This window comes from Orycteropus afer, unplaced genomic scaffold (assembly GCF_000298275.1).
Source record: "Orycteropus afer afer isolate SDZICR_OR568_19922 unplaced genomic scaffold, OryAfe1.0 scaffold00073, whole genome shotgun sequence".
In the NCBI taxonomy this organism is placed as follows: Eukaryota; Metazoa; Chordata; class Mammalia; order Tubulidentata; family Orycteropodidae; genus Orycteropus; species Orycteropus afer.
The window spans coordinates 10,283,527-10,298,768 of record NW_006921660.1 but is presented as its reverse complement, the minus strand read 5'-3'; positions in this window follow the sequence as shown (position 1 = coordinate 10,298,768).

Here is a 15,242-nt window from a genome sequence, read left to right as displayed (position 1 = left end):
TCATTTCCTTTGTTGCTGTTGTTTTAGTATTTCTTGAGTATTTGTGCTTGTCCTCTTTTTTGTTGTGATTTGAAGGTTTATCATTTTTTTTTTAGGTTACCCTATGATTTATAATTTTCTCCTCAAATTTGGAACAGTCCATACTGTCTTGCAACTCTCTTGACTTCCTTACTAATTAGAAATTCTGTAGCTACACAGTCTTTTCCCTCTTTTTATTTGTAGTTGTCCTCACTTTCCAATTGATGTCTCTTTACAATCTTGTAAGCTCATTTTACTTTGGATATATCCATAGCTGTGGTTTCTGGGATATGTCATCTTATGTATTAATGGTCAGTTGTTATTTGCTATTTTTCGTTCTCTGTTCAAAGGACCCCCTTTAGCAACTCTTGTAAGGTTGCTCTGTTTTTAACAAACTCCCTTCATGTCTGCTTATCTGGAAATCTCCTAATTTCACCATCATATTTGAGGGACAATTTTTCTGGGTATATAATTCTTTGTTGAAAATTTTTCTCTTTCAGGGTTTTATACATACCATCTATTGACTTCTTGCTTGCATGGTCTCTGCTGAGAAATCAGAGCTTTTTCTTACTGTCTGTCCTTTTTAGTTAATTTTTTGTTTTTTTTCCGTGCTGCTTTCAGGATTCTGTCTTTGTCCTTGGTTTTAGCGAGTTTGGTGATGTTATGTCTTGGTGATTTTCTTTTGGGGTCTATCCTGTTTGGGGTTTGTTGGACCTCCTGAATGAATATGCTCTCCTCTTTCATCATATCAGGGAAGTTCTCCTCCAGCAAATATTGGATTATTTTCTCAGTGGTTTTATTTTTCTCTTCCTGTTCTGGAATTCCAATGACACATAGATTATTTCTTTTGATGGCAACCAGAAGTTTCCCTTCATATATAAACCTTTCCTTGACCCTCCACAACAATGAACTAATACTATATTTGTCCTTCTATAATTGACTTATTTCATTCACCATAATGTCCTCCAAGATCATCAATATGATGTGATGTTTTGCAGACTCTACATTATTCTTTAGTGCTACCTAGCATTCCATTATGTGTATGTACCATAGTTTGGTCATCCGATCTTCCACTATAAATCTTAGAGATTATTTAGTCCCTTGCCAGATATGTAGTTATTGGCAAATATGAATTGGTTGCTGTCATTTTTGTTATGTGCTTTTTTTGTGGTGTCGATTTCTTTGCTCCATATAATTTTCTATGTTAATCTTGTTTTGTTTATGAATCATGCTATCAGTTCCTTCACTGCTATTGTTTTAGTATTTGCTGAATATTTATGCTGGTCCTCTTTTTTGATGTGAAGGTTTGTCATTTTTCTTTGAGGTTACCCTGTGATTTATAGTTTTCTTCCCAAGTTTAGAACAGTCCATTCTATCTTGTACTTGTCTTGACTTCCCTACTGCAAAAACGGCAAGGAGGCGACATGTTCTGACCTCCTCTAATCCCACAAGAGAAAGACAAGATTACCAGCAGTAACCCAAGGCCTATTCCTACAAGGCCAGACATGCTGCCTCCCTCCAGCCCTTTCTCCAACCGTTCCTCCTAAAGCACTTACCACCTCTCTCCTGGGTTCGATAATTCACTGTAGTGGCCACACAGAGCTCACAGATTATGGAGTTTATTAGGGAAGCACCACCGGCTACAATTCAGGTTCAGGAAAAATGCTCAGGCTCTCTCCCAGCCCACCGTCCCTCAGCCAACAGTCTCTCACAGTCTCTTTCCCAGCAGTGCTGGTCCCTCAGTGTCTCACTCAGCAATGAGTGTCTCTTGCGTCTCTTTTCCAGCAATGTGTGTCTCTTTCAGCAGCACGTCTTCCTCAACCAGCAGTCCGAGGGAGAGTTCTGCCTCTAGGAGACCTCCTTTTGAGCCTGGGAGAGTGGCCAAACTAGCCAATCATAGCATCAGAACTCTAAGCACCTGAGAGAGAGTGGGCACCTCCCAGAACATTGTTTTGTGCCACTCCCAACAGAAATACTCCAGGTGGACACCTTCAGCAATCAGGAGCTTCTCAGTTGCTCATAGAAAATCCCACCTTGGAGTTTACAAAGACTTATGGGTAGAAAAGCCACACTAAGTAATTTACTACACCTCACCTACCATCTAGAAGTTCTGTAAGAACACAGTTTTTTCCCCCTTTTTGGTCTGTAGTTGTCCTCATTTGTCAGTTGATGTCTCTGGTTCCCTGTTTACAATCTTGCAGGCTTCTTTACTTTGGATACTTCCATAGCTGTGTCATTTTTGGGGTTATATCATCTTGTGTGTTAATGGTCAGTAGTTGCCAGCTGTTGTTGCTTCTCTGTCCAAAGGGCTCTCTTTAACATCTCTTATAAGGTTGGTCTGGCTTTAACAAATTCCCTTAATTTCTGCTTACCTGGAATTGTTCTAATTTCAGCATCACATTTGAGGGATAGTTTTGCTATGTACATAATTCTTGTTTGGAGATTTTCTCTTTCAGGGTTTTATATATACCATTCCATTGTCTTCTTGCCTTCATGGTTGCTGCTGAGAAATCTGAGTTTAGTCTAATTGGTTACCTCTTGTAGGTAACTTTTTGTTTTTCCCATGCTGCTTTCAGGATTCTTTCTTTGTCTTTAGTTTTGGCGAGCTGGATGATGATATGTCTTGGTGATTTTCTTTTGGGGTCTATCCTGTCTGGGGTTCATTGGACTTCCTGAATGGATATATTCTCATCTTTCATCATACCAGGAAAATTCTCTTCCAAAAAACCATTGAAAATTTTCTCTGTGGTTTTATTATTCTCTTACTGTTCTGGAATTCCAAATACACATAGGTTATTCCTTTTGATGGTATCTTGCATGAACTTTAGGCTTTCATCATTTTGTCTTGATCTCTTTTTTTTTTTTCTGACCAATCCTTTTCCTAAGAAGTGTTCAGGTATTTGCCTTCACCAATTCTGTCTTCCATTGATTCAATTCCCCTCCTTTGCCCAGTCAATTTCTTAATTTTTCTAAAAATTTAGTATTAATCTGCTGCATTTTTGTCTATAGATTTTCTATCATCTCTAATTTTTCATTTATGTTGTCATTTTATTCTTATATTGTCTTTTCAAATTGTTCTAGGGTTTTCTCTGTGTTTTTCTTGTTCTGTCTCTCAATTCTTTGAAGATATCTACATATAATTCTTTTGAATTTCTTATCACGGATTTCCAATGTTGTGTCATCCTCAGGGATGTGTTTTGGGTCTTTATCCTGGTGCCTTGTTTATCCTGCTTTATCTTTCTTCTTTGTGTGGACTTTGATACTCTTTTGTCTTTGATGCATTGTGATGTTTTTGTGTTTATATTTAATTGGTGATTGTACGTTGGAGTGACTTTCTCACAATTTTTGTTTTCTTTGTATGTTATCTACATAAGCAGGGTACTGTGCTGTGCTCCTCTATTAACTAGTTGACAGCACTTATACACTCACCACCTATCTCCTTTCCTGTTGTTAGTCTCTCGTATGTCCCTGCCATCCTTGGCAAACAGAGCCTATTCTTAGGTCCCTGAAATCAGAATGAGATTGCTGTCACTTTAAAATTCAAAATGGTTGTCACTTGTAAAGGTTCAAAATGGCTACCCCCCCAGTCACTTTAAATATCCAAAATGGCCACTACTTGTAAACATTCAAAATGGCTACACCCTTGGTCACTTTAAATATCCAAAATGGGTAGCATGTGTAAACAATCAAAATGGCTGGACCTTCTGGACAACAGAAAGTCAACAGCTCAGGTTTTCTCCCTCCTTGCTGTTTCTCTTCCTAGTCATAGTCAATCAATGCAGTCATGCCTGCAGCCCTTGGTGAACAGGGCTGATCTATAGGTCAATTCTCAGGTCCCAGCACCACTTAGAAATATTCAGGCTGTTGGTCCCATCAGAGTAGCTGACAGTTTACAGCTCTGACAGTCTCTGTACTCACTGTTTCCGTTCAGGTTTTTCCACTAATTGGTGCCTAATCCACTTCTGTATAGTTCCTTTCAAAGCTCGGAGTTCCAGGATTATCTTCTGTATCTCTGTCAACTGGTTTTTCTTTTCTTTATTGAAGAGGGTCTGTGTCTCTTGTCTGCCTATTCTTCCATCTTACCAGAATTCCTCAAGCTTTTCCTTTAGAATCAACCATATTCCTCTCAAATGTTTTAATATTATTTTCCAGCTTTGTTCTATTAGAAGTAAATTTCCTTTGTCTTTTTTGTGTATTGATTTTATTTGACTTTCTTTTCATGAGTCATGGTTTCATTGAACAACCTTTATATCTTTCCTCTGGAAACCAAAGGTAGTAGAATGGTTTATAAATCCATTGTCATTTAGTTGATCCTGACTCATAGTAACCCTGTAGAACAAAGTCAAACTTCTCCGTAGGGTTTCCAAGGCTGTAATCTTTGCAAAAGCAGATTACTACAAATTTCTCACACAGAGTGGCTGGTGGGTTTGAACTACCAACATTTTGGCTAGCAACTGACTGCTTTGAACATTGTACCTCCAGGTATTTTTACAATGGAATAGTTTATAGTTTCTGCAAATTTAATTTAATCATAGACACTAATATGCATTATGACCCACTATTTCTTTGTATTTCACATGAGAGATAGAGCATATTTCAATTTGAATTGTGTATTTCAGTAACACATAATTTCACCAAATTGAATTCTATTTGATTTCTTCAAACTATGACCAAACTCAACCCACTGCCACCTAGTTGATTCTAACTCAGAGCAAACTGAAAGTGTTTCTGCAATTGTAAGTCTTTAAAGAAGAACACTACATCATCTTTCTCCTGCAGAGCAACTACTAGGTTCAAAGTGCTGACTTTTTGCTTAGCAGATGAATGTCTTAGCCACTGTCCTACCAGGGTATCTTTCAAATTATGACAAGGTTACCATTTTCTTCTTGAAATGCTATCACATTGACATCTTAGGTATAATATAGAAAAGATTATTTCTCCATCTCTTTGACTTGACTCATCACTTGGAATATATTCCTCAGGATGTGATATAGTCACAATTCATATGGTCTCCCTTGAAATGCTTAATGGATATTCTATAAAAGAAACAACAACTTTGGAAACTTAAGCCTATTAGTGAAAAAAGTAGATCCACTCAGCTCATAATGCAAGGCATTTGAAAATTACATTATGTGATTTGTAGCTTAATATTCAGTGATCTGTTCTATTCCTGAAGGTGGACATCACTTTTTTGACAGTGTTACTGTTTGCACCAATAAGAAATGACCATAATATGTTACTTTGTTTCTGAAATGTTACTGTTTTTTGAGAAATCCACTGATAATCTGAATTTAATCATTAGGTTAAAAAAATGATTTTTTTTAGGTTTTTGCTTTTTTTTTAAAAAAAAAAAAAGCTTTTTGTCAGATCTTACTAGGAAATATCTAAGAAAAATAACTCAAGACTCAGTTTCTTTAACATGAGAATTATGGGTTTCATCAACTTTGGAGTATCTTATTTTAATTTTCTTTAAATATGTTCTTCCCTTAATTTTCTCTATCATATGCAATGGAACACTTTCTAAATATTCTTTGAACATTCTGATTCATTCTCTATCTCTTCTAAGTTTTCTCTCAAATCGTCTCTCCTTTATCTTTTCTTTTAAACAAAGCTTGTAATAACTCAAGCTTGATGTTATTCTCTTCTGTAGAATGTCTCCATGGAAATGCAGTTATGTAGGAACAAATAAACTGCTTTCAAGATTGAGAACCCACTTTTTTTTTTTTTTTTTTCTACCTGGAGATGAAATTGGTCTTAATTTTGACAATAATTTACCTTCAAATATAGACTTATGATTTTCTTCAATATTGCTATATGTTTCAACTTTCCTCACAAAAAATTAGTGTGCTTTTTTCCAAAGAAAATAATTCACATCTCTATAGTACTTCATTGTGTGTCCAAGGTCAAAATTATATACTATACAAATTAAGTAAATGAGAAAATTTATAAATATTGGCATATAGCCTTAAAACATTTTAATTTTATTATTTTTTCTGCAAATCATAATTTCAGTTTTGATCTCCCCAGTAATCTGGTTTCAATTTCTCTCCAACTTCTTTTTCTTGTAGATTAGATGAAATTTTAACATAACCAGGAGAGTTCTGGCAAGCTGGCGTACTAGGCAGAAAGACTTCACAGACCCTCTTCAACAAAGAAAAGGGAAAAGAATTAACTCAGACACAGAAGATAATCCTGGACCCCTGAGCCTTGAAGGGAAGGATATAGAAGTGCACTAAACCCCACCTGGCAGAAAAATTTGCTTGAAAATACCAAAAAAGGAGATAGATGGAGCTGCGGTCTAGCAATGATCCTGAGTGATCCTGATGATACAGACAGCTTGGAGATTCCCGAGTGGTAGTAGGACCAAAAAATCAATCTAAAAATCACCCTGCTAGCCAGAGACTGCATGGAGGACTGTGCATGGTGGCTGGGAACAAATGGAGAAGGTGGAAAGAAAGGTTGGCTGAGCTGTGGACTTTTGTTAGTCCAGAGGGTGGCACCATTTTGAAGGTTTAAAAAGTGACTTGACTATTTTGGATATGTAAAGAGACAGTGCTCTCACAGATTCCTGGCGCTTAAGAACATGTTCTGCTTTCCAGCAAGCCTAAGGACACTAGGGACCTGCAAGAATGAAAAGGTAAGACATTCTTCTTGTTACTCTTACCCTACACCAGCTTGGTGAATGGAGTTGCAGCCATCTTCCACTCCCACCTACCTTCTGGGCCCACAGGAACTCCTTCACAATCTGTGTGCTCAGACGGAGCCTGGGTGCCCTGCTCTGTCTTCCTCCAATTTTTTTTTCTTTCTTTTTTTTTTTTTTTTTCCTTTTTCACTGTCTATTTTCTGGTGATCAGTTTGCTTGTATTTCTCTGTTTCAAAACAACTATTATTATTCATATTTTTGCCCTTTTTACTATTATTCTTAATTGTCCCCTCCCAGGTCCTCATTTTCAGTATTTTTTCTTTTCCCGGTTCCTGGTTGAATTTATTTTTTTAATGTAATTATTATTATTTTTTTAAATTTGAGTTTTTTCCCCCCTTTTTTCTTGTGGTTAACCCTGTTACATGATTTTCTTTTTTAATTTTTTCCATTTTTTTCATCATTATTCTACTTTTCTACTTTCTTTCACCTAATGCCCTATCCCCAGATATTGCAGGTTTTCTAGGGGTTTTTTTTTTTTTTCTTCTTTTTCCCTTTTTTCTTTTTTTGGTTACTGTTCCTGTGTGATTACACAGCATGATTTTTGTCCCTGTGCTTTTAGTTTTTTTTTTTTATGGTTAGTCAATTGTAATTTGTTTATAATTGTGTGGGAGACAACAACAGTCCCCATAAGACACAACAACATCCACACCTCCTGCAACTTCACTTACTGAGTGAGAGCCACCACCTCCTTCTCCACCAATGGGCCAATGATAAAAAACCACCAAGAAGAGCTGAAATCACCCTTGACTGCTCTTCACAAACAAGTAAGAGAGATCTAAATACAACAATGCCACAATGCCTCGGAGACAACAGTCCATCACAGTCCACACAAAGAAGCAAGATAAAGTGGTAGAAACAAGGAAGCAAGATACAGACCCAGAACACATTCCTGAGAAAGAAGCAGCATGGGAACTCTCTAATAAGGAATTCAAAAGAATTATCTTTAGGTATCTTCAAAGGACTGTGAGACAGACCAAAGAAAACACAGAAAAAATGTTAGAAGAATTTTGGAAGAAAATACAAGAATTAAATGACAAAATCAATGAAAAATTAGAAATGATTCTAAATCTACAGATAGAAATCCAGAAGATTAATATTAAATTGTCCAAAATAGAAAACACATTTGAAGGGCAAAGGAGTAGAATTGATGCAATGGAAGGCAGAATTAATGCTGCTTAATGTAGATGAACTTGTAGGACATTATGCTGAGTAAAATAAATCAATCACAAAAGGACAAATATTGTATTAGTCCATTACTGTAAAAGTTAAGGAAAGATTTATCTATAGAAGGAAATTTTCTTTGTTGGTTACCAGGGGTGGGAGGGGAGGGGAGGGAACGCTGTTAGACAGATAGAGATAAGTATTGATTTGGGTGAAGAGAATGGCAATGCACCAAATGTGAGTGACCAATATGGCAGCATTGAGGATTAGAAAGACATAGAGAGGTCCATGGGAGGTACAGACAACAAATATGAACCCTTTTGCACATACAGTACCAGTGAAGGTAAGCATGGGTATGAGTGGATAGATGGGTGGACAGGCTGAACGATTAGGTATGTCTATGAAATGGGGAGGGTATCCAAGAACATATATAGGGTTGGCAGACAATGGTCCTATAAGTTTATGTGAATGAACAGATTTCCCAGGTGTATAGTAGAGTTGACAAGAGGAAGGTTATGGTCACTGCTTGGTCACAGCCAGCTACCCAGAGGGACCAAGTAGTTGAACCTGCGGGCTTGGGACCATAGTTGCAGGGGTCATCTAGCTCAATTGGCATAACATACTATACAAAATATTGTTCCACCTCCTACTTTGGCAAGTAGCAACTAGGATCTTAAAAGATAGCAAGCTGCCATCTAGATGAAACTGTGGGTCTCTCCTTGTCCACAGCAAAGAAGAATGAAGAAAACCAAAATTCATGGAAACAATTTGTCGTAGCGACTGGTACACCATCTGATCTGCAGCCTATACAACTATGAGACCAGAAGAACTAGATGGTGCCTGAGTACCACTGTCATTCACTTGGAAGGGGATCTATGTGGGAGATCCCAGATAGAGAGGGAAAACAATGTGGAACAAAACTCAGAATCATTTGGAGAAAAAAGAAAAAAAAAAAAAGTGGGGGCGGCAGGTTTGCTGCTCTGATAGAGCCTGGTGGAACCACTGAGACTATGGCCCCGTGCTGCCCTTCAGGTCTGGAATTTAACCCACACCTGTGTTTTCGAGCCAAACAGAAGACAGGCATATGAACTGAACTTTTACCTGAGGTAGATATACTCCTTGGAGAGAACAATCATTGAGAAAGAAGTGCTGCCTATGCACAGGGAAAGAGCTCAGGGGGCAGGAGTCCATGGAGGGATGGACACTGGGAAGAAGTAACTATGGGGAGGAAGTGGGAGGGGAGCTGTTGCATTGTGGTAAATTGTGGTCAATGTCATGAGACAAAGTATATGTAAACTGCTGTATGGAAAGTGAATTTGCACTGTAAATCTTCACTCAAATCAAAATAAAAAAAATATTAAAAAAAAAAAGAAAAAACTTAGGAGTTATCCTGGTATCTCTCTCTGTAATGCATTATTGCTAATCTGTCACCACATCTTGTTGATTTTGCGTGTCTAATGAATTTTCCAGGAGCATTGTAATTGAGATTTGTGAGTAAGATTAAAACTATATCTTTAACATAAAAAAAAAATGAAAAAGAAATTTTAACATATCCAAAGCTTGCTTTTATGATTAAGATCATAATATTTGAGGGTAAACAATAGCAGATGATTTTCTGCTTTACCATGAGACTAATCTTCAGAAGAAAATTTTTAATAAATCAGCAACTATTGGTTATCTTAGAAAGCAGTTGTTGATGTAAAGTACAAGATATATAATCCCTCTCTTTGTAAGTTTACAGCTGAAAATGAAGAAATAGGATAAATAATATAAATGGAATGAGATGCTCTGGGAAAGAAATATACCTCTAAAGTTATCAGCAGCTAAACCTTGAACAGAAGAAGAAAGCAAAGTAGACTCATTGCTTCTATTACATATATCAGGAAATGGTCTTGTTGCTGTTAGGTTTCATCACTGATTCTGAGATTCCTGGAGATATTATCCTTGAGAGGTTTTTCCTCTGCCAAATGTGTCTACATGACCTTCAATATTTTGAATACTGTGAAATTTCAATCTTATGGAAGAAAAATACAAATGAGGTCAAAGAAAGTAAAGCTTTAAATAAGCCTAAGACATTTCCAGAATTCATTTTACCCTTCTTTCTTTTGTCACTTCTTCCTCAACTTATTTACACAATGTTACTTCAAGATTTTGAGGGCTTTTTCCCTGATCTTTTTTGCTTTTTCCTCCAGCTTATCTTGTTTAAACTGCAGTTTCTACAATTTTCCTGAGACTGTATCATGAGACATATATGTTTATTTTTCCTTAAAAATATAGTGGTTTTAAATATAAAAAGCTATCTCTTTGGATGTTAAATGGCCTTTTGCTTTCTGCCATGGTCAACTCAGAGTAAAGATAAAGTGCTCCATTAAATCTCTTTTTAATCGTGTAAGTGCCCTGATGAAATTGTCTCACTATACAAAACCATTATGTTAGACACAAATTAAAGCATACACAAGACATTACAATGGTATTTAAAGTGAAATATTTATGAAGTGATTTAAATACTAATGATACAGCGTTCCTAAAGGAGTCACAAAAGTAAAGGATAAGACCATTCCACACCAGCATATGAGTCTGTTGCATGTTGCATATATTGTTTCTCATTACTCAATTCTTGGAAACATAGCCAGGAGGTAGAAGAGAAAAAGGGCTTGCAAGGAATGAAAAATTGCATTTGAAGGACAAAGGACATGCACTCTTTGTCTTTATGCTTGACTATTTGTGCCAAATACAAAACCACATTGTTTTTTTTTTTAAAATCGTATTTATTCATTTTGACTCTTATAAGCACAATCTTGATATTTGTATTTGGGAGGATGATTCCTGTTATAAAAAATTGCAAACCAATTAACTAACCCTCAGGTCAATCCTGCCATCATGGATCCAAATAACTTACTACAACCTTTTCTTATTTGCCGTTCTCTTCCTTACTATTCTCAGCATTTTGAGAAACTCTTTTCCCATGGTTGCAAGAGGACTAATGTACCTTTCTACTTGTTGCATGAAGAAACTACAATGTCTAATAAAAGCAAATACATTCCCTCCCATGTGTACTCCTTTCATATTAATGAGAAAACCTTTCTCAGGTAACCCTCAGCAGAATTCCCCTCATTGCTTCATATGTGCTTGTGATCTTCAACCAATAATGGTCCATCTTTGGAAAGGTTCTCCTGAGCATGTGGATCTACAAATAGCAAATAATTAAAAAAAAAAAAAAAAAAGGACTATGCCAACAATTAAGAAAGAGATAGAGTGGCTTTAATAGGAAACTAGCTGTACTTGCCATATGACATGATTAATTTATTTTCATTATGAAAAGTAACTGTAAATAGAAAAACAGTAATATATAAAAAAAGAAGCAGTAACTTGTGTTTATGTTATTAGGTGCTGACTTGTAGCGACCCTACGTACAACAGAAGGAAACACTGTCTGCTTGTGTGCCATGCTCACCACAATCCTTGCTATGCTTGGGCCTATTGTTGCAGCCATGTGAAAATCCATCTTATTGAGGATCTTCCCCTTTTTCATTGACCTTGCACTTTACCAAGCATGATGTCCTTCCCTAGGGAATGATTTCTTTTGTGAACATGACCAAATAAGATTAGACAAAATCTGGACATTCTCACTTTCAAGAAGCATTGCAAGTACATTTCCTCCAGAACAACTTTGTTCGTTCTTCTGGAAGTCCATGGTATTTTCAGTATTCTTCTCCAACACCATAATTAAAGGCATCAACTTTTCTTTAGTCTCCCTTGTGCATTGTCCAGCTTTCACCTGCATATGAGGCAATTGAAAACTCTGTGGCTTGGATTAGGTGTACCTTAGTCTTCAAAGTGAAATCTTTGCTCTTCAACATGTTAAAGACATCTTTTGCATATTTTCCAGTTTCATATGTGGTCTGATTTCTTGACTGCTGCTTCTATTTGAGTTGACTCTGTATCCAAGTAAAATGAAATATTTGACAACATCAATGTTTTCTCCATTTGTGATACTCCTTATTGGTACAGTTATGAGGATTACAATTTTCTTTATCTTGAGGTGTAATCCATATTGAAGACTGTAGTTTTTTAATCTTTATCAGTAAGTGCTTCAAATATTCTTCACCTTCAGCAAACAAGGTTGTGTCATCTGCATATCATACGTTGTTAAGGAGCCTTGCTATAATCCTGATGTTTCATTCTTCATATAGTCCAGCTCGTCATATTATTTACTCAGTGTACAGGTTGTATAAGTATGGTGAAAGGATATAACCCTGACACACACCCTTCCTGATTTTTAAACCATGCAGTATGCACTTGTTCTGTTTGAAAGACAGCCTCCTGGTCTATGCACAGATTCCTAAGTACAATGAAGTATTCTGGAATTCCCATTCTTCTCAATGTTATTCATAATTTATTATGATCCACACAGTTGAATGCTTTTGCATATCCAATAAAACAAAAATAAACATCTTTCTGGTTTCTTTACTTTCAGCCAAGGTCCATTTGACATAAGCAGTGATATCCCTTGCTCCATGTCCTCTTCTGAACCCAGATTGCTTTTCCAGAAGTTCCCTGTCGATATATTGCTACAACCTTGTTTGAATTGTCTTCAGCAAGATTTTACTTGCATGTGATATTAATTATACTGTTCAATGATTTTCACATTCTGTGGGATCACCTTTCTTTGGAATGTGTAGACTGTGGAACTCTTTCAGTCAGTTGGTCAGGTAGCTGTCTTCCAAATTTCTTGACATAGATGAGTAAATGCTTACAGTGCAGAAACCATTTGTTAAAACATCTCAGTGGGTATTCCATCAATTCCTGGAGCTTTGTTTTTAGTCAGTGCAGCTTCTCCTTCTTCTTTAAATACCATTGGTTCTTGATCACATGCTACCTCCTGAAGAGTTGAACATCAACTAATTCTTTTTAATATAGTTACCCTATAAATTCTTTCACCTTTTTTTGATGCTTTCTGCATCATTTAATACTTTGCCCATGTTGTTATTGTTGTTATGTGCCGTCGAGTTGGCCCCGACTCATAGCAACCCCTCCTTGGGTTTCCAAGGCAGTTATCACTACGGAAGTAGGATTGCCCAACCTTCCTTCCTACAAGCCTTCAATATTGCAAATTGTCTTGAAATTCTCCTTCAGTTCTTTCAGCTTGAAAAATGTTGAGTGTGTTCTTCTCTTTTTTTTTCTAATTCCATTTCATTATAATAACTTACTTTGTCTTCTTGATCTCTTCTTTGAAATCTTCTATTTAGCTCTTTTACCTTGTCATTTCTTCCATTCACTTTAGCTACTCCTTGTTCAAGTGCATTTTTTCAGTCTCTTCTGAAATCCATTTGGTCCTTTCTTCCATTCCCATCTTTATAATTATCTTTTTTCATGTATGATGTTCTTCATGTCATCCCACAACTCATCTGATTTTGGATCACTTGTGTTCAATGCACCAAATCTATTCTTCACAAGGTCTCTAAGTTCAGGTTTCCAAATATCAGGGTTACATTTTGGCTATCTTGAACTTGTTTTCATTTTCTTAGGCTTCAACTTGACCTTGTGTAAGAATAATTTATAGTGTGTTACACAATCAGCTTCTGGCCTTGTTTGCCTGAAGATATTGAGCTTCTCCATTGCCTCTTTCCACAGATGTAGTGGTTCTGATTCCTGTTCATTCCTTCTGGTGAGGTCCACATGTATAGCTGCCATTTATGTTGTTGATAAAAGGTATTTGCAATGAATAATTTCTTGGTCTTGCAAAATTCTATCATATGATCTCTGGTGTCATTTCTATCACCAACTACCAATGATTCTTCTTTGTTTCTAACTTTCACATTCTAATCACTGGTAGCAATCAATATATCTCGATTGCATGTTTTGTTAATTTCAGACTGAAGAAGTTGATAAAATCTTCAGTTTCTTCATTTTTGGCTTTACTGGTTGGTGAACCATTTTTAATAATAGTAGAATTAACTAGTCTTCCCTGTAGGTGTATAGATACGATCTTATCACTGACAGCATTGTAGTTCAGGATAGATCTTGGAACATTCTTTTGGAGGATTAAAGTGATGTCATTCCTCTTTAATTTGTCATTCCTGGTGTAGTAGATCTTATGATTGTCTGATTCAAAATGGACAAAGCCAGTCCATTTCAACTCACTAAATGCCACTCCTTGGAAAGAAGATGAGGCAATCTACTTCCGTGGTGATACTGCCTCGGAAACCCAAGGAGGGGTCGCTATGAGTCGGGTCCAACTCGACGGCATATAACAACAACAACAACAATGCCTAAGACATCAATCTTTATGTGTTCCATTTCATGTTTTACTATTTCCAGTTTTCCTAGGTTCATTCTTCATGAGCATTCAAATTATTAATGAATGTTTGCAGCTGTTTCTTCCCATTTTGAGTCAGGTCTCATCAGCAAATAGAGGTCCCCAAAACATTACTTCATCCACATCATAAAAGTTGACTCTACTTTGAGGAGGCAACCCTTCCACAGTCTTATTGTGAATGCCTTCCAACCTGACATGCTCATCTTCCAGCACTATGTCAGACAGTGTTTTAGAGCAATTAATAAATTTTCCAGTAATATATCAGACAGTGTTTCATGCTATTCTTCATGTTTTCACTGGCCAAATTTTTCAGAAGTGGACAGCCCCATCCTTCTCCCCAGTCTGTCTGTGTCTTGAAGCTCCCCTGAAACCTATCCACTATGACTGACCCTGCTGGTATTTGAAAAACCGGTGGCATAGCCTCCAGCTTCACAACAATACACAAGCCACTACAGTACAACAACCTGACAATGAGTGGTAATTAGTGGAGCAAAATATTTCAGTAGACAAGGGTTGTTAAATTTGTTTAATTATTTGAAAGGATGGGCAAATTAATCAAGGCTATCACATAAATATGTTCATGTATATAAAGCTTTGAATTTATGATTATACTGTAACTATAAATATTTATAATATATAAATAAATATGCTTACTCACTGATCTGCACTGAACACTTTCCTTTGTTACCCTCCCGAGAGGGACCGGGTCTCCAGGGGCTAGGTAAGCATGGGCGGGCTTGTGCTTAGTCACTGGGAGCAAGGTAAGCATGGGCAGGCTTGTGCTTAGTCCCCAGGAGCGAGGTAAGCAGGGGTGGGCTTGTGCTTACTCACTGATCTGCACTGAGCACTTTCCCTTGTTACCCTCCTGAGAGGGACCGGGTCTCCAGGAGCAAGGTAAGCACAGGAGTAGCACAGAGTAGCAGGCCGGCAGAGAAGGAGAAAGGGGTAAAACCCAGGAAGCCAAAGAGAAGAGCAATCAGCCGAAGGGATTAGGTGAGGAGGGGAAACTCAGGGACGCCCAAAGAAGCAGGCCAGAAGAGCA